At 38.7% G+C, this 25,402-nt stretch overlaps 1 protein-coding gene across 1 annotated transcript in view; it reads right to left on the bottom strand.

Moving 5' to 3' along the window:
* LOC123862956 (RNA-binding motif, single-stranded-interacting protein 3) overlaps nucleotides 1-25,402 on the bottom strand; it is a 1,542,535-nt gene that overhangs the window by 1,050,768 nt on the left and 466,365 nt on the right. The window lies entirely within an intron of this gene.

Here is a 25,402-nt window from a genome sequence, read left to right as displayed (position 1 = left end):
TCAGGCCTCCCTGAATACCAGTTACTACCTGGGAAGGCAGAACCCAAACTCTTCTGCTCTTTCTGCATCACATATCCTTTTCTTGTTTATGACATTTTGAACAATAAGAAGAAAAAGACACAGTAGTACTTTTTGCTAATTTTCCAAAAGTCCATCAACTACTCCTAACCCATAAGAAAAGGCTTCTTTTCTTAGCTGTATATTGGAGCTCTATCTGCTAAAATCTATGAGCACTGAATGTAGATGAAATATTTCAATATAGCCCGCATATAAAAATATGTAGTAACATAGCTTACATTATTTTCTAGATGTCAAGATAATCTCCACATAGAAGCAAATTTGTACAGATTCCATCCGAAGTAAATTAAGGTAATAATGAGAAGTTAGGTGAATTTAGTTGCAGATTTGAACCATGACTATTACGATCACTTTTCCCGTCCACCAGCTGGGTTCCCTGAAGTCAGAAAATCTAGTAGAACAAGGAAGATGTACTGAGACTCAAGCGCCAGCGGTTGCCTTTGGCTCAATCACAGGGTTGAGATCATAAATTTGTACTGCTAATCTAATTTCCCCATTATGAAATTTACAGACTATTTCTTCTTTATATTCCAAACACTTTGCCACCCAACTGTGGTCCCCATCTGGCTGTAGCTTTCTCTGTATCAGTCCTGATTTTCTGGTTGATGATTCTACTATGGAAATTGTTTTTGAACAAAATGTTACAGAAAACAATCTCAGCTGCTGAAGAAATAGATTCGAAAATATCCTGTTTTAATTTGTCTACCTTAAAAATCTAGAAAAATGGAAGCTTAATTTCCAGTATCTAAGAAAACTCAAGATAATTATATTTTTTAAATAACAATTGAGAAGCGTTCAGTTCAAAATCTAGCGTAATTTTTTTTTTTTTAAGTGGGAGAGAGGCAGAAGAATGGCATTTATGCTTGATGTTTAGTGTTAATGGTTTACTGTAGTCCTCACTTGCTGCCCAGTTTCTATCATTCCACCAAGCTGGTGCCATTGAAGGGATGTGAATATTTGCTAACACTGCCAAGTTAAGTATGCATATTTTAATGATGCTTTTAGAATACATTTACAAGAGGCTCCAAAGATAAAGATCTTATTACATTCTACTTGAGACAATTGAAAACTTCAAATATATTGGAACCTTATTGGCAGAAAAAGCTCTCAAAAAATGAGGCCAAGTCTGCACATGAAATGAGAAGAGGAAAATTGAGGCAATTACCCAGATCTTTCAGGATAAGAGAAACATCTTAGCCTTTGTATGTCTACCCACTAAAGCAAATGCTTGCTTTTCTTTCTTTTTTTCCCCCCTATTTTCTTTTTCTTTCTTCGGGTATGAAACAGAGAGATAATTGTGGCAAGTTCCTATTTCAGCAAACCTGCGCTAAAACAAACATAAATGCCTGACATTTCAAGTCCAGTTGGAACTTGCATTTTGCCACTGTTCTGGGGAGGGAGCAGGTAGTGAGAGTGGGAGTTTCTGATCTCCCTTACTGCCCAGTTATTACCGTCCTAAGAAGCTCTGGGCTAAGCAGACAAAGGGAGAAAGCTTATAGTAGCAAGAGATTTTGCTCCATGCCTTGGGCAGTGGCTTCAGGAGATCTGGATGCTAACTTGAGCTTTCGAGTCATGCCTGCATTCCAACCCCTGTTTCTTAGTTACTAAGCAAATGCTTTACTCTCTGGGCCTCCAAGTCTTCATCAGACTAATGGTACCTAACCTGATGCCTGGTAGTGAAGAGTAAATCACAAAATAACATAAGCAAAACACTTAGTATTGCACCCATCGATAACATGGGCTTGGTCAACAGGAACTATTTGTCAGAGTTAGTTTGCAATGGGGTCCAGTAGCGGTTCAAATCCTATATATGTATATATGTATGCATAAATAAGTGCTTTTTCATAGTCTTAAAGTATATCAGCTTTTGGGACTAGCTAGCCCTGTATTATAGAAACAAGACTGTCTGGAGACCTTTGTTAGCCCAGCACTCCCATGTCAGGAGACCTCCGTCCCTTTCCTTTATAGCACATTCATTGCAGCCACACCCAATGTAAAATACGATTTTGTCTGCTGCAAATACTTGAAAGGATGTTTAATTTTTGTTGAATATAAATTTAAATTTAGTTATGATTTGATTTCTCAGCAACCGTCACCATCTTTTGTAATCTGAGTACAGTCTAATCTATAATTGTTTTCCAAATGTAATACAATGTTATGACAAATATAACAATTTCTGAAGATTAATATAATAATTAACATATTAATTTTAATTAGGACCATTCCTGAGTGAGGAAAAAAAAATTCACTGATTACTTAAGAGATTTAGGTTTAAATACCAGCTGTGTGACCGGAATAAAGCATTTGGTCTTTCTTTATGAAATGGGCATATCATCACTGTCTCCACCTCCTTCATCCATAAATTGTGATGCTCACATGAAAGAAAACAGGTGTAGGTACCCTGTGACACATAGGAACATTAGTACATGAATGAACAAATGGAACAAAAACAATAGTAGCTGCCTCAAAGTTAAATCTAGACTCTTCCAGTCTTTCTACATCCTTTGTAATAAGTACTAACAAAGAGCATCCTGGGGGAGAGCAAATGGGGGTAGAAGAGCCTACATCTGTGCATACCAAGAAGGAAAGTAGCAAATCTAGGACCTAGTGGCTCTAAGTCCTGCCTCAGAGCTGTGGCCCAGGGAGGTCCATGCCACACTCAGTGACCAACACTCCTTTCCTCTGCAAAGCTAAAAGCCTCAGGAGATGGGGGCCTTTTGATTAGAACCCACCCTTCAGTAGCCATGCACATGGCTCAAGGAAGGGCCCCACAAGTCGCTTACTCTGGCTCTCTGGAAACTTCTGTGGCTTTCATTAGGGTTATGAAAGTGAAACGAGGCCAGACATCTTTCCAGGGCCAAAATGGTTCGGAAACAAAAATACGCCATGCAGCAAACCCACCTAAGCCAAGGCAGCTGAATAAGCACCCAGCTCACAGCACAGGAAACCGGGCTGCCCTGTAAATAAAATTAACGTAATGAGACTCTGTCGCCATCCCATGTCTGAGCTGAAAAGTGATTTCTGCCAAGCCCTGTATCCAATCAGATAATCATGTCTCTGAATAAGCATGAGACTTTTAGCTAGAGACTTTTCAATGGAAATTTCGAGCACCCATGCACCAAAATATTTTCTTTACGATCTATCTCCCTGAAGAATCATAACACCAACAAGACTTTTCCCATTCTGTGATTTTAGTAGCTAGTTACTTGCAGCAAACTATTTTAACTGAGGAATGGACTTAAGAGTGAACATATACCTAAGGGAGGCAGGAAGGAGGGAAGGAGACAGAGAGAGAGAGAGACAGAAAACCAGGAAGACACAGAAAGAGAGAGAGAGAGAGAAAAGAGGTTTTCACTGTCCAAAGTACTTTTCCTACACCCCCAAACTAATAAAGAATGAATAGCTTAGATACCCATCTCTATTCCCTTTGCAATAGGGTATCCAATGAGAGTGGTTCTCAAAGGTTTTTTCCATGAGGAAAGCAAATTCACTCATAGAAACAAGAAGAGCAAAGAAAATTGTTACAGATATGTCACAGCCTTATCTCAATAAGCCTGGCTGTGTGTTTAGATCCTTGCTTGAATTAATACATCCCACTAAGCAACCTTGCTGCCTCCTGTAGCCTGTGAACAAGAGAGGCGATCAACAGCAGGTGACAATACTGTATGAGTTCCTTGTGGCTGAAATCAATGACTAATCCTGCCTGGCTGGAACGAATAAAATGGTAGGAAATCGGCTGACTGCAGAATGGTTTTTACAATATTTGCATTGAAAAACTTTTAATAATACGCTCAGCCACGGTAGTCAACCTTCCATAGAAATACAACAGATTAGCTAGGTGACCCCACACAGATTAATTCATCCTGCTCCATGTATATCCCTCTGAATGTGTTATCTAACTTTGTGTTTCACTAGGCTGCAGATCTCTTTCTCTGGTTACTCTCCAAGGGAACAGGTCAGGACTCTACCCATTGTGGACTCCAAAGAGTGGTCCCAGTTGATTGTCTTAGGTGAGACCTAGAGACGTTTTAGGGATACTGGAAGGATGACGGTTGGGAACATGACAAATTGAGACTCGCCTGCGTACATAATTTTAAAAATTTAGCTTTTGGAAGCAGTCCTGAAAGTTTATAAAGTTAACTTGTAAATAAGCTGAGTAGAAGAAATTAGCAAAAAAACAAAGCCTGATTTTCATTTCCTGTGTAGCTGGTTTAAAAAAAAAAAAAAGCAAGTTATAAAAGGAAATTCCTGAAGTGTCTGCTCCTGGGTGGTTGGAGAGGAAGAGTGGAATGAACTGTGGATTCTTGAGGATTCAGAATAAATCTCACTACACTATAGTGATATGAGGTGCAGTGGTAAACATCGGTGCTTGAATCACCATGACAAATAACTGAAACTCTCTACACCTCACTCCCCTCACCAATCACATGGGAATGCTATCTATCAGAATTTTGCCGAGAATTCAATGAGATAAAGCACATTAATGCTATAAGTACATCTCACAAAGGGTAAATATTTGATAAACATGGACATAATTATAGTGCTAATGCAGAGTGTAAACTCGCCAAACAACATTACCCACGTGCCTCGGCTGTGAAAGTTTACATGAACACAATCATGTGCCACCTAGAATTAGAATTTAATTCAGATACAAAATTCGTTCTAGTTATTTAAAAGCATACTAAAATGTAATGACTTAAAAAGTTTTTATTCATTGCTAAAGGTAAGTCTGAGGGGAGTTAAAAATTAAAATATTTGAAGCATGACAGAACAAAGCAACAATCATAAGTAGAGATAGGCCCTGATACCTACACAGTTGACCCTTGAACCATCTGGGGGGCTTGGGGCACCGACTCTCGCAGAGTTGAAATTATAATGTGTAACTTCTAACTCCCCCAAAACTTAATTATTAATAGCCAATTGTGGACCAGAAGCCTTAGCAATAACATACAGTTGATTAACACATTTTGTATGTTATATGTATCATAGACTTTATTCCTACAACAAAGCTAGAGAAAAATATTAAGAAAATCACAAGGAAGAAAAAATACATATACAGTAGCGTACTGTATTGATTTTAAAAAGTCACATATAAGTGGCCCTGTGTTGTTCAAGGGTCAACTGTATACATCACAGATAATGTCCCTCTCGGCTAAGACCTCTATCAAAGAACATTAAGTTAAATGCATTTCTTCTCCTCCCCATAGCTTCTGTTTACTATCTTTGCCAAGGCATCTTACAATATAAGGGTGATTTTTCAAGATACTAAAATTTAGTTTTTGGAGTTCAAAGCAGAATCTACAAACTCAGACCACCTTAAGAGTTGAAGTCTTTAGACTACCATTTAATTCAACTTCCACCCCATGTAAAAATCCTTACCTGGAGAGCTATCAGTTACACATCTGAACACTAACCATTACAAGAGCTCATTGCCTCCTAAGGTTTTCCACTCCAACTTCACACGGTTCTAATAGTTTGAAAAGTTCTTCATGTGGAATTGCATTCCACATCCTTATAACTATTTCTACCACCTGCTAGAACAATGCAAAATTAATCTATTTTCTCTTCTATATAAAAGCCCTTTAAATAAAGATTGTTAACAGGGCAGCCCAAAAATCTTTCTCCCATAAGCCAAATATCCACAGTACCATCAGAGAGCTATTGTTTTTTTTTTTTTTTTTGCTTCATGGAAATTAAAAATCATGTTTTAATTTCATGGAAATTCTCTGATCACTCTCCTCTTGGCTTATCAGTGAAGCATCTAATAGATAGCCACAACCTGATGTGAACTGAAAAGCACAATTTGGGACAGGTCCATCAGCTTCCTTGGACCTGATATTAACCTGCTTTTAATACAATTCAAAAAGAAATTACAGTGTTTAATAGCTACATCATTCTGTTCCCTTGTAGGAGATTTGGTTTGTATAAAAACCTGCATGTGTTTATTTTAACAACAGTCCAGATAGGTCTCCCTCTCTGTTCTTTGTTTTCTAACCTAAACAATTGAATTTGGATTTAATCATGTTCAATGAGGTTGGGTTGGTTTTGGCTATTTGTTCCAACTGGCCTACAACATCCTGAACTCCAAATTTATTATGTGATCTTCAGGTTTCAGGTATTTGTATAGCTTTTCAGTCCACATCCAAGTTGTTGACCCTTTTTGAAAGGGACAGATACAAAGGCAGAACAGTGAGCCTGGGTGTTCCTATGCCGCCCATCTCAGAGTAAAATCTGATGACCATGTTCTTTATTGGGCTTTCCAATTTGTCAACAGGAAATCAGTAAAACTGTCAGATGTCTTGCTCGAACTAATGCAGACCTGGATATTTTTTAAATATCACTCAATTTAGAAGTCGAGTAATTAATGTATTAAAAAACAAGTCAAGGGTAACTTGTGTGCCTGTCCTTTTGAAACACAGAAAACAGTGTGCAGGTGCCTCAAAAAGTTAAAAATAGAGTGACCCTATGACCCAGCAATTGCACTACTGGGCATTTACCCCAAAGATACAGATGTAGGGAAAAGAAGGGCCACATGCACCCCAACGTTCATAACAGCAAAGTCCACAATAGCCAAACTGTGGAAAGAGCCGAGATGCCCTTCAACAGATGAATGGATAAAGAAGATGTGGTCCATATATACAATGGAATATTACTCAGCCATCAGAAAGGATGAATACCCAACTTTTGGATCAACATGGATGGGACTGGAGGAGATTATGCTAAGTGAAATAAGTCAAGCAGAGAAAGTCAATTATCATATGGTTTCACTTATTTGTGGAACATAAGGAATAGCATGGAGGACATTAGGAGAAGGAAGGGAAAAATGAAGGGGGGGATATCGGAGGGAGAGAGGAACCATGAGAGACCATGGACTCCAGGAAACAAACTGAGGGTTTTAGAGGGGAGGGGGGTGGGGGAATGGGTTAGCCCAGTGATGGATATTAAGGAGGGCACGTAATGCATGGAGCACTGGGTGTTATACACAAACAATGAATTATGGAACACTACATCAAAAACTAATGATATACTGTAGGGTGACTAACATAACATAATAAAAATAAATAAATAAAAAAAGAAAAATACGATCTGAAATCTAGCGGTTGCTGCCTCTTTTCTATGAATTCACCAATCATTTGTTGTTGATTTGCCTGTTTTACCCAAAAATTGGTGTCAAATTTACCAGTCTGTCACATCCATAACCTATTTCTCTTTCCTTTTTTTGTAAATTACATAGTATATATTTTCCTCAAGGATCCTGCTTACTTCCTCTCATCTGCTCTTCAAGTTTGTCCCTTTTACCAGAGAACAATTAATCTGGACTTGATATAAGAAATCATTTGAAGTATCTGGGTATCTTCTTAATGTCATCTTTCTTTTTCTGGAATAACACTCTAGAATATATTATAAATATATACTATTTTTATATATCTACATTATATATATTTATATTATATATAACAATTTTAGTATATTCTTATTACCATTTAGTCTATTCTACATTGCCAAAAAAGTCAAATATAAAATTTTAAAAAGGTTCTAAAAAAGGGAACAAATGAAAAAAAAAAAAAAACAACCTTGTATGTTGATTCTTTTAAAAAAAATAAAGTTTATTTTATTTTTTACTCCCCCACAAAATAAATAAAAAGTTCTGTCTTATTCATGCCATTTGTTAGCATTATACTGTGTTGCCCAGAATACCAATTTTGCCTTCTTTTGATGTGAATATAGCTATATTATGTTTGGGAAGGGGGGAGGGGGAGGCCAGGGGAGAATCTTTTTCCAAGACTGAAATCTTTACAGAATTTTAAATTCTTGACAAAATTCTTACATATGCCTCTATTTTTTTCAAAACTTTGAGTATTTTTCTTTTAAAAAGTTATATTTTTATATTTTTGCATTTATTTCTAATTTTAAAAGATGATTTATACTCTTTGTAGAAATTCCTAAAGGAAAATTATATAAGAAAGCAAAAAATACATATTTCTATATGCACACACATCCATATGTACATATACACACACATATTTTTTCAACTTAAGACTGTATCATATGATTTTCTTATGTTAATAGAAATTATTTGATAACTTAAAAGACATTACATTCTACCATATGGGACATTCTCCTAATGTTGAACATTTAACTTTTTGCCAAGTTGTACTATTATAAATAATGCTGTAGTAAAAATATTTCTTTAATCATTTTCCTTATTTCAAATTATACCCATGTTAAAACAGAATTGTCCTAACAAGAATAGCACTTTTCAAATACTATATTGTAGGATTTAATCATGATTTGTCCTTCAATTAAGAACATGTTTTTTAATGTTTTTTCCCCAAACGGGTTTGTATGTGGGTGGCAAATTTCTGAATTCTTACTCATGGAATAATATAGAGTTTCTATTAATTTCATTATGAAAAATAAACTGGCTTCACAAGATTCTTGGATTATAATTCTTTGACTTCGACATTGGTAAATACTGTGTCATTAGTTTCAGGAACATCCTATTAAAGTCTGATGACATTCGATTTCTTTTCTTTCATAGATACATTGGGAATTTTTTTTTACCATATATATTTTTTTTGGAGGATTTTTCTTCTTTTTAAAAATATTGCTGAGATACAGGGTGTTTAGGGGTGCCTGGGTGGCTCAATCAGTTGAGTATCTGACTCTTGGTTTCAGCTCAGGTCATGATCTCAGGGTTGTGGAATCCAGCCCTGCCTCAGGCCAGTGCTCAGCAGGGAGTCTGCTTGAGATCCTCTCCCTCTCCCTCCCTCTGCTCATGCTCTCTCTAATAAACAACTAAAATCTTAAATAAAATAAAGATACAATATGTTTAGAAACCCCCAAAAAGTCTTTTCCATGTACATTTTCAGGACCATTTTCTTTTCCAATCCAGAATGTTTCCTATAATTATATCTTTGGCTGTCGTTTCCAGTGGCCCCTGATTATTCCTCAAGAAAACTCCTAATATTTATTCTCTCCATTTGAGACATTTTAACCTTTTTGTTTTATTCCTCTTTGTTCGAGCATACTGTAATTTGTGGTTTTCCTCCATATCCCTAATTTAATATATGTCATTTTTCATATACAGATATATGTTGAGGGAAGGAGTGTGAAGTTGCCTTCCCTACCTGCTAACCAGATAAGATTTTAAATAAAAACTGTAGAAATATTTTTAAATATAAGTATATCAACAGCATCTCCATTAAAACACATTAATACCTTTCCTCAGTTAGATTATTCACAATTATCTGGCCAGAAATGCATTATGGAACTTCTTCTCTGCCCCTTGAACCATGTATAATTTTACATAATCTGTCCCTGAAAGCACATTCTTCTGGATTCTAATTTCCAAGAGAGAAGATTCATGGCTGTTACATGTAGTATCTAGCACCAATACCTACTCAAAACCTACTATTTGACAGACATATTTACTCCGCATAAAAAATAAATATCTACTTAAATTCCACAATACTATTAAGCTGTCTCTGTTCAAATCATTCAGCCCTTCTGGGGTTCTGATTTCTGACTTAACTAGATGCCAGAAGAGCCATAGTAAGAGCCAAGCATTCTAAATAGGAAGAATGGTCTTTGTCCTCAAGAAGATTACCAACCTTAGGTAAACAAACTAAAAAGGACATTAAAAAAACCTGGGGCTGAGTAGATCATAAAATGTTAACAGACCCCCCCTGCAAAAAAAATGCACCTACAAGAGCTCAGGAAAGGAAACTCCTTATAATCTTAAATGGACGCGCTACGTTTAATACTCTTTTGAGCTACAAAAACATCCACTTCCTTTTCAGTCTTTATCACACATACTTGAAAAGCTCATAATCCCCTTTTGTTTGACCAAAAAATTCAGCTTATTTGTTCTCCCTATCTTGGTGAAGTTCAAAATATGTTTGTTTCCCTCAGTGCCAGAAAGAGTATTTTACCACGTAATAAGAGGTTGTTAGATGCTCACAAAATACAATATGTATTAATGCAAGAGAACCATCTTTCAAGTGATCTTTGTTTTGATCTGTAGAGGATTCATGGCTGAATTTAAGGAAACGTTCTTTCCCCAAGTAATTGCAATATCCATCTAATTCTAGCAGAAACAAACTCTTGTCATTCTGCTTATTCACACACCCACGTGAACAAATGTAATTTCCTTGAGATAAAATATGTTGGCTGAATTGGTAAGAAAGAAATAGGAAAAGTAATTATTCCACAAAAAAAAAAAAAAAAAAAAAAAAGGAACAAAAGAACCCTAGGCCTGCTTATTAGCTGTGTGGTACAGAGCCATGTTTTCGGTTGGGGAGCTTGTGCAAGTATCTTACGCCTGGCTTGGAAGGAAATAAGGAAGAAACACACAGCTTATGGACCTATAGATACATGGGATTTTCTTTTGGTCAATTACTATGGCATGTAATGGTAGCTTTATACATATTCTTCCATAAATGTGAAATGATAATAAATCAACTTGCTTTTTACCAATAGGCACAAGATAGTCAACAAGGATGAAAACATGACCTTCCATGATTTGCAACATGTATCTGGCTGGCCAGTTTCTGCCCCCCTCCTACCTTTGTAGAATCTCTCACTTTATCAGACCTAGTGGGAAAGAGAAACTGCTCCAACTACAGAAGCTGGCAAAGACTCACTTTCCCAGCTCCCTTTGCCATTGTGGAGAAAGCAGGAGACCTACATTGTATCAAACATGCACACACACGCCCAGGGCATTGAGTCTAGAGTGGATCACCAGCAGCATCCAGCACCAGTGGCGGTGACAGTTCAGGATGGTGCACTGACACTCGGTGGTGACAGCCAAAGTGTCTTCAGGGGACTGATTTGGTGCAAAGGCTTGGTTGGGTTATCCAGATTCCATTTACTTCTGCCTTTTTGCCAACCTGGTTTTCCATCCTTCTAGGCAATCCAGTGAGCTACCAATATAGCCTTTTTTCTGCTTAAAATACCCACAGATAATTTTTATTCCTTGTCACCAAGAACCCCACTAATACAACGGTCTTACCAATGATACTAATGTTCGAGGTTCTATTACTGCGTCCAACCCACTCTATGGCAATTCACCTTTTTATATACCTGATTCTCTTCTGTGAAGTTCTCCAGGATAAGCATAACTTTGTGGGGGGTTTTACGTTTTTTCCACCACCCATACCTTCAGTCTATTGCACAGGTCCTAATATATAGCAGGCACTTCAAAATGGGTATGAAAGTGAATGGTGCCATTAAAATCCTTTTATTGTTTCCCAGACAGGTAATTCACCTCATTCTTTTAAATTGTAATGACCACATACTCTCCCATGCCTATGCTTGGAAAGACTGTGTCATTTGCTTCTGAGTTTGTCTTGTTTACCAGGCTATTAGCTTTGGTGCAAAGACCCAGTCTTAGTTAAATCTGGATCCAGGATCTGATGAATAAATTATTGATGAATGTGAACACAGCTAACAAATAGTGGAGCCATGACTGGAAATCATGTCCACCAGCCAGCTCCTGCCCCAGCCACCTTCCACACTCTGAACCAGCATCACAACCAACATAAGTATATGACCACCTTGGCCTATTAGCACTTAGAAGAAATCCTCATATAAAACACTCACTCCAGTTCCCTGAAGTAACAAAACAGGCCCCAGGGACTAAGGAAGCTTAGAGCATCTGATTCTAGAAAAAAAACTGGTTGAAACTATAAAGCCTATAACAAAATAGTGATCATTAGCCACATAATAATGCCTAGTATGTTAGAATGTGTGTATGTATTGTCTCTACGGATCTTCTCAGCATACTTGAGGAAGATGGTAAGTGTTTTTACCATCTTCACTTACATATTGGAACACCCACTGTGGATTATTCCCTCCAACCCATCCTCCTAGACTGTCATCATTTCAAGCAGCCAAGACACTAAAGTTGTGCCACATGGATTAAAAGGAAAATATTTACTTCGATATTCCTCTTGAGCTAATGGTCTCTGCTTGGCTGTCCTGAATGTTTATTCCACCCATCTGCAGTGTCGCATAGTGCACGGAGGCACTGGCTACCCCACTCACTTCCTGTGTAACCCTGGGCAAGTCAGTGAACTTCACTTTCCCTCGGTGTTCCCTCCTACAAAGGTGAGTGTGCTACCTTGCGGGGATTTATTAGGCTCTAAGTAGGAGATTTTATATTTTAATACACAGAAGTGAATGGTTGTTGTTATTGTGATTTTTGTCAGGTATTATGCTCAGTACTTTACCCAAGTTATTTTATTCAATAGGGACAAGGGTTTTTATGTAAGGCACAATTCTTATCCCCATTTTACTGATGGGGAAATTGAGGGTCCGAGAAGTTAAGTGACCTGTGTCAAATCTCTCAGTCCAGGATTCAAAGTGAAATTTCCCTAACTTCTAAGACCACCCACTTAACTAGCACATGCCACTTCCTTTCCCTTTATACGCCTCCTGCCTTCTCAATGTACTTTCCCTTCCTGCAGATGGATGGATCCACTGCACCACAGAAAATGAAGTTGCCTTCGAGCCTGTCACTTCATTACTCACGAAGCTGAATCACAGCCTTCCGCTGCACCTCGTCTCCCCAGTCGGCCCACACCACCCCTGCTCTCGCACTGAGCATGAACACAATCTCCTTTGGCCCTGTGAGGAGTATGACAGAACTTCCCAGTGTATTTATCAGAAGAGCCTTAAGCTTTTAATAAATGGCCATTTCAGAAATACAATTTCAGAGATCTCTTGGAGGCTATAATTGGAGATGGTATTGTCACTAGTGGCGATGGAAAGCTGACTACATTTGTCTCTCTGTCCTCTTGTGTTCCCTTCAGGTACCATGTAAAAGCAGTAACAAATAGCTCAGCCATGCCGAGAGCTCCTGAAGGGTAAGCCATTTCGTTGTCGCTCCCTGCTACAAGGTGGAGGCCATCCTTAAAACAGAAATCCCTACTGTAATGACTCACTGGTGGCTTCTGAATGGCCTGTTTTATTGTTAAATGTCTCATTTTACCTGATAAATCATTGTACCATTGCATCAACTGTGTGTCACTACGCTAAAAACACACCTTCACTGCTGATCTTTCTGGAAACAACAACCCTAACCCACACACAGTGCTTGTTCTTTATTCTGCATCCTAGATTAGGTGACCTACCTGCAGACTCCAAGCTCCTTAGGGTAGGAACTTTTTTGTTATTTGTTCAACATGATTCATTTCGTGAGAAAGCTCTGTGTACCTTAAGAGTAGAACATAAATAAAGCTACCTGAGAGCCAAAGCAAGAGAGAGCCTGGAAAATGTCACGTTTTGGGAAATTAAAGATATAACTGTTTGATGAATCTGAACATCACATGAACTTTAAGTTAAAAATAAAGGTGTATTTTTAAACTGATAATTCACTGCAGGAGAGGCACTGTTCTCTTCACTGCAAATAGCAGAAAGGCTTTTCACCAGTAAACAAAATGATATGCAAAATAATAACTTATATGAAAAGAATATTTTCAAACTTAGAGTATCTCTGCCTTTGGGCTGAAATATTGTGGATCCAACAAGACGATCTTTAGGGAAACTTCTGATGATGGAAGGGAATATGCAAAATATTATCTATTAATTTTTAAAGTTATTTCAAATGGTGTGTCTTGTTCCCCTATGACAATTCGTATACCAAAAACTGTAAATAAAACTTCCTACATTTGAAGGACCTTGTACTAGTCATGAGAAAAAAAGAAATTAGGTAGTATATACATATGATGGGCTATATTCCTCATGCTACAGTAATGAACCAGTCCTATATTTCCATGACTTAATACATATTGTTTCCTGGTCAAAAATCTTGGTGGCTCCATTGGCTCTCCAAAGTAGGACCCTTCTAAGTATAGATTCAAGGTTCAGTTTACTTCCATCTTGTAACTATACCATCTGGAACACACGGCTTCCAGAGTAGCCAAGGCAGGCAAAGAGAAAGATGAAGAATGGCACAGGAGATTTTCACGGCTATTATGCGCTGAACTGTGTCCCCAAAATTCACACGTTGAAGCGCTAACCCTCAATGGGACTATATTTGGAGACCTTTTATTTGGACCTTTGTGGAGGTAAGCAATATTAAATGACATCGTAAGGATAGGATTCTTTTTTTTTTTTTTTTAAGATTTTATTTATTTATTTGACAGAGAGAGAGACAGCGAGAGCAGGAACACAAGCAGGGGGAGTGGGAGAGGGAGAAGCAGGCTTCCCGCTGAGCAGGGAGCCTGATGTGGGACTCGATCCCAGGACCCTGGAATCATGACCTGAGCCAAAGGCAGACGCTTAACGACTGAGCCACCCAGGCGCCCGTAAGAATAGGATTCTAATCTGATAGAGATGGTGCCCTTATAAGAAGAGACATCAGATCTCATGCTCTCTCTCTCCTTCCATGCACATGCAGAGAAAAGGCCACGTGAGGACACAGCAAGCAGGTTGCAGTCCACAAGCCAGAAAAAGAGCTCTCACCAGAAACCAAGCTTGCCAGTACCTTTCATCCCAATGGTGAGAAAATACATCTATTATTGAAGTCACCCAGTCTATGGTATTTTATTATGACAGCCTATGCTGACTGATACAACCGCCTTTGCTCAAATGTGACATATGTCATATCTGACCACAGACCACTGGTGAGAACCAGGCAAACAGCTCTGCCTGACTGCATGGGGGCTACAAAATTCTGTTTCTCATACCCCCAGGAGGAAAAGGAACCTCAGGACTAGTGAGCACTAGTAATGGCCATACCTCCACACACCCTACCCCCAAAGACATGAGAGCTAAACAAGCTCTGAGCTGGGGAGGAAGACAGACAGGATTTCAGAAAAATAAGGAAAGCAAGAACCAGTAACAAATTAGTGTCTCTTCCATCTCTCTTATAGTTAGCTGCAAAGGACAGAAGGTATATGAAATGAGTCCCCTTGAAATTATGGGTAATTCAGAGAGGAGATGGTTTGACTAGCTTCTATTCTGGAGATTTCTGAAAACAGAAGCTTCCCCAAAGCACCATGTATTTTCTGAGCACAAGGAAGGCACAGGATGGCATACTGGGGAAGTGGGATGCAGCTACCATCTCCAGCACTGGGCTCCCAATAGCTTACAGGGGTTTTGGTAGAAGATTGAAGCAAGAAATTCAGAAAGTTCAGGGACAGAGTTAGCTGGTGGTCCAGTAGCAGTTGCACTGGTAAAGAGAAGAACAGCTCCCTAATGCTATGCTTTGCAAGACAGAGCTAACAGTAGGAGATGCTGACATAGAACTGGGATTTATGGCTTCAATAAGGACAAGGGGATTGCACAAGAGCAGAGGCCATGTGGCATTACTTAACAGACAGAGGCAAGACGGATGAAATTACTGTCAGGAAAAGCAAAGCCAAAGTGGCAACCAGGGTATCTTGACCCACAAAGATCTGTAACTACAGCTAACAGACCATGGTATTCCTAGGAGCAGGACAGATGTCAGTAGTCTGTGGCATGTCAGGATATCCTCTCCTAGGTAAAGAATAAGTTGTCACAACTTGTACCCCATGGCTCTAAAAGAGATGTACAGCATTTGGTGGATCTATTTGAACTTTAGAGGCAGCTTATATTACACTTGGGAATATTGCTCTGAGCCATCTATCAGGCGACTCAGAATGGTGCTAGTTTTTAATAGCGTTCAGAGCAAGAGAAGATTCTGCAGCAGGTCCAGGATGCATTGCAAGTTGTCCTACAACTCAGGCCATATGACCCAACAGATTTAGTAGTACTAGGGGTATTCTTATTGAATAAAAATGCAGATTACTGTCCCTGACAACCCTGAAGAGAAGAGTCAAGTGCATATCCCTCAGGTTCTAGAATAAGGCCAGGCCTTTTGTAGGAGAGTAACACTCACCATTTGAAAAACTGTTCTTGGAGTACTAAGGAGCTCTAGAAGAATCTTAAGAGCCTGACCAGAGGACACCAAATAATTATATGTCTGGAATTGCCCATTGTGAACCAATATTATCAGATCCATCAAACCATAATGCTGGATGGCTATAAGCAGCAATCCATCATATGATGGAAATGGCACATCCAGAACCCGACACAAGCAGGTCTTGAAGGCACAGATAACTTACATAAAAAGGTGGCCCAGACTCCTAGAACTGTTAGGTCATACTGATGCATCTCTCTCAGCTCATATCTTACAGCTGCAGGGGAACACAGATCCTATGATCAACTACTAGATAAGAAAAACACCTACGACCTCGTTCCCTGATGGACTGACCCTACGTGTTGGTACCAGCTGAGAATGATGCCACACAGAAGCCCTAGTCATAGGTGGCCTTGATTGAAAGTGGTACAGTGAGAGATGCCTGGGTGGCTCAGTCAGTTAAACATCTGACTCTTGATTTTGGCTCAGGTCATGATCTCAGGGTTGTGAGATCGAGCCCCATGTCCAGCTCCAGGCTCAGTGTGGAGTCTACTTGAGATTCTCTCTCTCCCTCTGTCTCTGTCCCTCCCCCTGCCCCGCTCATGCTCGCTCACTCTCACTCTTTCTCTCTCAAAATAAATAAATAAAATCTTAAAAAGAAAAACAGAAAGAAAGAGGTGAAGTGAAATCCTTCTAATAGACAAAGGTGAGAATAGAACATGTGGCCATTAACTTTGTATGGAGGAAGAAATGACCTGTCCTGGAATGCAGAATAACCCAAATTCTGGGCATTGCTGAATGGCTTATCTTACTGGTCAGCTGTCTGAAAGGAATAAGGTCAGAGACAAAAAAAATGTATATATATATATGTGAGGAAGAGGCATATGGGTAAACCTACTAGAGAAGATACAAAACATGTTCTTATTTGTGTTTCATATTATAGCCCACTATAAAGTACCCACTACCTCCAGAGGTTGCATAAAGGGCCCTTACACAGTTGCTATGGTGACAGGAATGAAGGTTATGCATGGGCCAACTCTTACCAAGGTCACTGCCAAATGCCCAGCCTGCCAAGAGCAGAGTCTGATGCTGAACTCTAAATATGGCATTATCTCCTGAGGAGAACAGCCAGCCACTCACTGGCAGATTAATTTATTAGACAACTCCTACCTGGAGCTCTGCTTGCTGGAAATGATACCTACTACAGATATGGGATTGCCTCCCAGGCCTACAGTCCCTCCATCAGCAACTCCCTGCAAAGACTTACAGGACACCTAATTTAGAGAAACATATCCTACCGTTTATGGCTATGAAGGTACAACTATGGGTATTTGATCACTTGACCTAATAGTCCTACCATATATCACACTACTCAGAAGCAATCAGCCTAATGGCATGAAGAAATGGCTCACTGAAGTCTCAAATAAGGTCCACCCCAGGCACAACATCCTTTGGGTTTGGGACACTGTGCTCTGGGACTTGGAACTGAAGCAATGGCTGATGCACATGTTGATAATGTCTCTAAAAGCCAGAACCAACTGGCTAGAAAAATAAGGGGTAAGATAGATAATGTTCTTCACGTCCAGTTCCCAGTTTGGGGAATTGGTTCTTCTTGTCCCTAAAACTTAAGGCTCTGCTAGATTGGATTCCACTGAACCTGAACTTACAACTACCACCTTGCCATCTGGGGCTCCTCATGACAGGAGAATGTCAAGCAAGGAAAGGAATTACTATCTTGGCAATTGTAATTGATCCTTTACCATGAAGAGGTATGGTTGCTACTATACAATGAAGGGCTGGAAGGAGCACATATGGTACCTGTGGGATTCTCTGGGGCATCTCTTGGTGCTTCTAGAAATAACTGTAAATGGGGAAATTGCAGAAAACCATGGTCAACAAAGGTACAGCACTGAAGACTCACATCCTCAAAGATGAAGTTCCAAGTTACTCTACCAGGCCAGCACCTTGTCTGTACTGAAGTGCTGAGTAAAGGTGAGGAAAATACACAATGAGAGATGGAGAAAGGAGATGAGATGCAGAGGGAGTAGCTGAAGCTTGCTCCACTAACCTTTACGTTTAAGTCTTTTGTAGATTTGGGAGATGACCAAACTTTGAAGTCTCTGTAAGGAATTAAAGCTAATGGAGGGCACAAGCAGACTGAAGTGCCCCAATGGATGCACCATATTGAATAGTTTTTGTAGCCTCATTCACATCTTCACTCAAACCATTTACTGCAACCATTGATGCTACCAAAAGTTTCTACCTAGAAGCTTCTACCTGCAGTTGTACATTATAGTGCCTCTCCTCAGCTGCACTTCTGCTTCTCTGACTCTGCAGTGTGGCGTATCTATAAGAATGCATTTAGCACGTATATATGGAAATTCTGAAATGTGCAAGGAAGCTAACACTTTACAAGGAAACTATTGACTGATGGGGAATGGAAGCTGATGGATAGATAAATGCTCCTCTCTTCTGTCCCTTTGGTGGAACAGAAATAGAATGCACTCTGTCTAACAGAGGGATAGGACAGAATCCAGCCACAGGACTGTATTGCTGTTCAACTCAAGAATGTATCCTTCCAGTCTATTTCACTGGTAAATTCTACTAAACATTTAAACAAGAAGTAACACCAACTCTTCACAAACTCTTAAAAAAAAAAAAAAAAAAAAGAAGAGGAAAGAACATTACCCAATTTAGTCTATGAGGCCAGACATTATCCTGACATCTAAGCCAGATAAAAGTATCACAAGAAAGGAAAATTTCATACTAATATCTGTTATAAATATCAATGCAAAAATCTTGAACAAAATACTCTCACACTAAATTCAGTAACATATAAAAGAGATTACAAACCACGACCAAGTAGGATTTATCTCAGGAATGTAAGGTTGGTTTAACATGTGAAAACTGATCAATGTAATACACCATGAAAACAGAAAAAAATGGCAAGAGAAACCACAATTATCTCAAAAGTTGCAGGAAAAAAAAAAACACATTTGAGAAAAGCTAAGACTTTTTTGTGATTAAAGGACTTAACAAACCAGGAATAGAAAGCAACTTTTTCAACCCAATAAAGGGCATCTAAGATAAAAGCACCCACAGCTAACATCAACTTAATGGTGAAAATATTAGAGCTTTGCCCCTAAGATCAGGAATGAGACAAGGATCTTCACTCTCCCTCCTTGTATTCCAAATTATACTGGAGATTCTAGGCAGGTCAATCTGGCAAGAAAATGAAATAAATGGCACCCAGATTGAAAAAGTAAATGTAAAATTATCTCTTTTTTTCAGATGGCATGGCCCTATATATAGAATATCCGAAGAAACCCACCTAAAAACTATTAGAATAAACAAGTTCAGCAAGTTTGCACAGTATAAAAATTTTAAAAACACAGTTGTATTTCTATATACTAACAATGAAAAATCTGAAAGTAAAAGTAAGAAAACAATTCCATTTGCAAAATCAAAAATACTTAGGACTAAAGTATTTCGACAAAAGAAGTGTAAAATTTATACTTTGAAAATGATAAAACATTGTTCAAAGAAATTAAAGAAAAAACTAAACAAATGGAAGGACTTCCATGTTCATGGAGCAGAAGACTTAATATTGCTAGCATGCCAATACTCACCAAAGTGATCTACAGAATCAATACAATCTCTATCAAAACCCCAGTTGGCTTCTTTGTGGAAGAAACTGACAAGCTGATCCTAAAATTCATACAGAAATTCGAGGATCTCAGAATAGCCAAAATAATCTTGAAGTTGAATAGCATTGGAAGTCTCCCACTGCCTTAGTCCATTCAGGCTGCTATAACAGAATACCATAGACTGGATGCTTATAAAAAACAAAAATTACTCACAGATCTGAAGTCTGGCAAGTCCAGGATCCTGAGGTGCCTGAAGAGAGCTTGCTTCCTGGTTCATAGATGGCCTTCTTTTTTGCTGTGTCCTCACATGATGGAAAGGGGGTGAGGGAGCTCTCTGGAATCTCTTTTACTGGACATTAATCAGATTTATGAGGGCCTCACCTTCCTGACTTCAGCAACTCCCAAAGGCCTCACCTCTAAATACTATCACACTGAGCATGAGAATTTAACAAATGAATTTTGGGGGACACAAATATTCACATGCTTCCCAATTTCCAAACTTACTACCAAGCTACAGTAATTAAGACAGTGTAGCACTGACATAAGGCTATACATGTAGACCAATGGAAAAGAACTGAGAATCTAGAAGTATACCTTCACATATATGGTCAATTGATTCTTGACAAAGGTGCCAGGATAGTTCAATGGGGGAAAGAACAGTCTCTCAACAATGGTTCTAGAACAACAGGATATACATATGCAGAAAAATCAAGTGTACCATTTCTTCAGCTACCATGCACAAAAATGACCTCAAAATGGATCACAGACCTACCTAAATAAAAGAACTAAAACTATAAAACTCTTAAAAGAAAATAAAGAAGTACATCTTCATGATGTACTTCTTTGGGATAGACAAAGCCTTCATGTATTTAACACCAAGAGCACAAGTACCAGAAGAAGAAAAACAAGATAAATTGGCCTCCATCAAAATTTAAAACCTGTGTTTCAAAAAACAACATTAAGAAAGTTAAAAAAAAAAATGTACAGAATTAGAAAAAAATTTTGCAAATCATGCATCTGATAAAGTATGTGTATCTGATATATATAAAGCAATCTTAAAATTCAATAAATAGAGGACAAATAACAAAAAAATGGGCAAAAGATCTGAATAAACATGTTTTTCCAAAGAAATACCAATGACCAAGAAGCATGCAAAAGATGTTCAACTTCATTAGCTATCAGGGAAAAGCAAATCAAAACCACAGTATGATACCACTTCATACCCTCTACAGTGGCTAAAATCAAAGAGACAGATAATAACAAGTGTTGTTAATTAAGGATGTAGAGAAATTGAAGCCCTCAACATTGCTAGATGCAATAAAATGTTGCAATTGCTTTGGAAAACAGACAAAACATTAAACAGAAAGTTACATATAATCCAGCAATCTCATTCCTAGGAATTTACTCAAGAAAACTGAAAACCTATGTCCACACAAAAACTTGTAAACTAATGTTCCTAGCATTTATAATAGCCAAAAAGACAACTCAAATGTCCACCAGCTGATGAATGGATAAATAAAATGGTTGTTCATACAAGAGAATGTTATTGGGCAATAAAAACATAGGAAGTCCTGATACATGCTACAACATGGATGAACCTTAAAAACATGGAAAGTGAGGGCACCTGGGTGGCTCAGTTGGTTAAGCGACTGCCTTTGGCTCAGGTTATGATCCCAGGGTCCTGGGATCGGGTCCCCCTTCAGGCTCCCCCTGCTCTGTGGGTAGCCTGCTTCTCCCTCTCCCTCTGCCTCCCACTCCCCCTACTTGTGCGCGCTCTCTTTCTGTGTGTGTGTCAAATAAATAAATGATATTTTTAAAAAACACGGAAAGTAAAAAGAGCCAGTCTCATGTGATTCCATTCATATGAAATGTCCAGAATAGGCAAATCCATAGAGACAGAAAGTAGATTGGCGGTTACCAGAATCGGGGAAAGGGTTGGAGGGGAAATGGGAAGTGACTACTAATGGGGATAAGATTTCTTTTTGGGTTAATGAGAATATTCTAACAACTGACTGTGATGATGGATGCACAACTCTTAATATACTAGAAATGATTTAACTGTACATTTTAAGTGGGGGAATTTTATGTTACATGATTTACATCTCAATAAGGCTTTTCTTTTCCTTTTCTTTAAGGAAGACGAAACTAAAAAAGAAAGAATGCACCCTCACCTTGGCTTTTCCTTTATTCCTGATTTCCTCTCCCACGTCCCTATTCCCTAGACCACCTTCGGTAATAAACTAGCTGATATAAACCCTGAGTCAGGCTCTGCTTTCTGAGGAGAAGGCAGGATAGAGATACATATTTGTGTGTGAGTAAGTGATTCTATTTCTCCTTGGAGAAACTGTCAAAATGTGATACCACTACTAACATCATCACCTAGAGAGATTCACAAATTCTTTATCTCCTGTACTTTTCTTTAATCTATGAGATAAAGGGAAAACCCCACATAGACTTTCTCAGAGCTTTTCCTTTCAAAGACTAAGAATTAGGGCAAGAAAATTTACTGACATAATAATTTAGGGTTTTTAAAAATATCTGTATAGGAATGAGTAAGAGGTACTTTTCCCTCCCCCACCACTAAAAGCCTTGAGTTCTGAACTTGGACCCCCTATTTTAAAGATACATTCATGTTTTTGTTGCAAAGAGTTGCCAAGCATTCAAATGATTAGCTACAAAATGTTTCCTTGGGGTAAGGATAGACAGATAGATGAGAGAACTTATTCTGGAAGTGGTGGAAATAGTCTGATTTTGGATCTATCCAAAACAGTTCCCTAAGGCAGAAATGCACCTGTCTCCAGCACGGTTTAGATCAGGGATCTGCCAAATCGTCTATACTTAGGCTTTGTGGGCTGCAAGGTCTCTGTCATAACTACTCACCTCTGCCCCTGAAGTGTGAAAGCAACCAAAAGTTGCTATAGACAAGAAGAAACTGAATAAGCATGGAGATGTTCCAATAAAACTTTATTTATGGAGACTGCATTTCTTATAACTGAAATTTTAATTTCTTATAATTTTAATTTTTCATGAAACATCATTCCTGTTTTGATTTTTTTTTCATCCATTTAAAACTGCATGACCATACTGAGCTTGTGGGCCATTCAAAAGCAGTAATATATTAACTTCTAGAAGTAGGTAAGTGCTACTGCCATTAGCAAAACCACAAATTGGGGCCTAAAGAAAGGGTCCCATACTCACACTTGGCATAAGAAGAATAGAACCACTCACTTTAAATGGACACTGCAGCCTAAAACAATAGGCACCGACTTAGGAACTAGTATATACCAAAACTTAGGGCTCTATTTTTTGGGGGGTGTGTGTGTGTGTGTGTATGTAGGACCCACAGTGAAGGAAAAAAGTCCCCCAAACTGACCTTTGACCCTTTTCTTCCATGAGGATAATAAGGCTTAAAATATTAATCTCCTTATTTTTTTAATTTGAAGTTTATAGCATCCAGTGTTAAATAGAATTGTCATCTCTCTCTTTTTTTTTTAAGATTTTATTTACTTGAGGGAGAGAGAGAGAGAACGAGCAAGAGGGTTGGGGCAGAGGGAGAGGGAGCAGGGAGCCTGATGTGGGGCTCAATCCCAGGACCCTAGGATCATGACCTGGGCCAAAGACAGATGTTTAACTGACTGAGTCACCCAGGAGCCCCAAAAATGTCATCTCTAATGCTGGGGTTTCTGTATGTCCTCAGAAAAAGGTTAACTTACCTGGTCCTAAAGGCTAGACCCTGAGGAATGCTCACTATAAGGTCAGAAAGAAGACAAGAATCTGAATCCAGAGATAGAAACTCTCAGCTCAAAAAGGTATATAATATCGACGTGAAATAACCTTTTTTCTTCCTCAGCTAAATCTGCTCATTGCCAGAGGAGAGCCAATGTGCAACCCTTTGAGACTTGAAGCATAGCCTGAAGCAGTCTACCATAAAGGCAGACTTTCTATGAAATCTAGAGCTTTATTTTAGGAATGCACGTGCATTTGTATTCTACTCCATAACACAGCTGTGTGTTTGTTTTAATATAAAAATGGCATGTTAAACTACTTACCGCCAAAGAAAACTGGCACTCTTTGAGGATGCATCGTTTACCCTGTAGTTTTAAGGACCCCCAGAGAAGCCACCTTACCCCCAAGGGTACAGGCAGTGCGTTTGAAGAGTGTAAGGCACAATAGGCCACAGCTTTATCCAGATTTCGCTCAGGCACTGAATGCTCACTTTTTATTAACAGGGCATGACTAAAATAGGTTTAGAGGACATCTTCTATGCTATAGGGCATTGGCTCTCCAAGTGCAGCTCTAGAACCAGCTACATCAACCTCACCAGGGGCTTGCTAGAAATGCAAATTCTCAGCCTCACCACAGGCCTACTGAATCAGAAAGTCTGAAGATAGGGCCCAGCAATCTGTATTTAAAAAGCCTTCCATGGATGCCTGGGTGTCTCAGGCGGTTAAGCCTCTGATTCTTGGCTTCAGTTCAAGTCATGATCTCAGGGTCCTGAGATGGAGCCCCGTGTCAGACTCCGTGCTCCGCCTGGAGTCTGCTTGAGATTCTCTCTCCCTCTCCCTTTGCCCCCTCACTCATTCTCTCTCTCTCTCAAATAAACAATAAATCTATAAAAAAATAAAATAAAATGCCCTCCAGGTGATTCTGATGTTCCTTCAAGTTTGAAAGCTGTTTCTACAGTGGAAGGAGTTTTAAAGTGCCATAAAAACTTTGTTTAAATTCATTCTGAAGGTCACAATTTCCCCAATCTCTCTTTGCCTCCTTGTCTCCATCTGTAAAATCAGGATACCACCTTCCTCTCAGGACTGTCTTGAGAATTAAATCAGATACACTCAGATATCCAGAAAACATCAGACATAGCACCTGATGATCAGATGCCCCAGTATGATTATTATTTTTCTCCTTTTCCAAATTCAACCCAAATAGTAAAATTGAGGTACAGTTGGCCCTTGAACAACACAAGTTTGAGCTGTTCGAACTGCTAAGGTTCACTTATACTCAGATTTTTTTTTTTATATACAGTACTGTAAATGTATTTTCCTTATGATTTTCTTAATAACATTTTCTTTTATTTTATTGTAAGAATGCAGTATATAATACATGTACAAAACATGTGTTATGTGACTATTCATGTTATTGGTAAAGCTTCCTGTCAACAGTAGGCTATTAGTGGTTAAGTTTGGGGGGAGTCAAAAGTTATACATCGATTTTGACTATGGGCGGCTCAGTGCCCCTAACCCCGTCTTGTTCAAGAGTCGAGCATAAAAGTGGAACTGGAATAATGACCTATCTCCATGAGATGATATGAGAGATGGAACCGAAATATTTCCCACGAGACGCTCTCACCATGTCGTTTCCTCTCACCCACATTATTTGCACATTCCTGAATTTTAGCATATGGAATTTTAAAATCAAGTAATTATCAGAGTTGAGAAATATTTAGGCTAAAAAATACTGGTGAAAAATCAATTTTCAAGCAGCATAGTTTGTCTTTGATTTTAAGAGTTCTTTGGGGAGCATTCATTTATAAATTACCCAATTTACAGGAGAAAAAAAAAAATCTCTGAAATGCCAGCTTCAAAGAGTAGTAAATTGTAAAGGGCACCATTTCCTTCTATATCCCGAATTAGAGCAAAATCTTTAAGGTGTCCTTCTGGTCTCTCACAAAATCAGAGATTATGTGCACTCTTCTTTCCTCATCTACTCAGTCGAAACATTCATAATAACCCTGAATACCTATCATGAGACAATCAGTTCAGATCTACAGAGAAAACAAATAGGCCAA

The sequence above is a fragment of the Mirounga angustirostris genome, unplaced genomic scaffold (assembly GCF_029215605.1).
Source record: "Mirounga angustirostris isolate CCGP_5_RB_7025 unplaced genomic scaffold, mMirAng1.0.hap1 SCAF_1, whole genome shotgun sequence".
Classification (NCBI taxonomy): domain Eukaryota; kingdom Metazoa; phylum Chordata; class Mammalia; order Carnivora; family Phocidae; genus Mirounga; species Mirounga angustirostris.
Note: the sequence above shows the minus strand (reverse complement) of the source record. Positions and strands in the feature narration are given on the sequence as shown.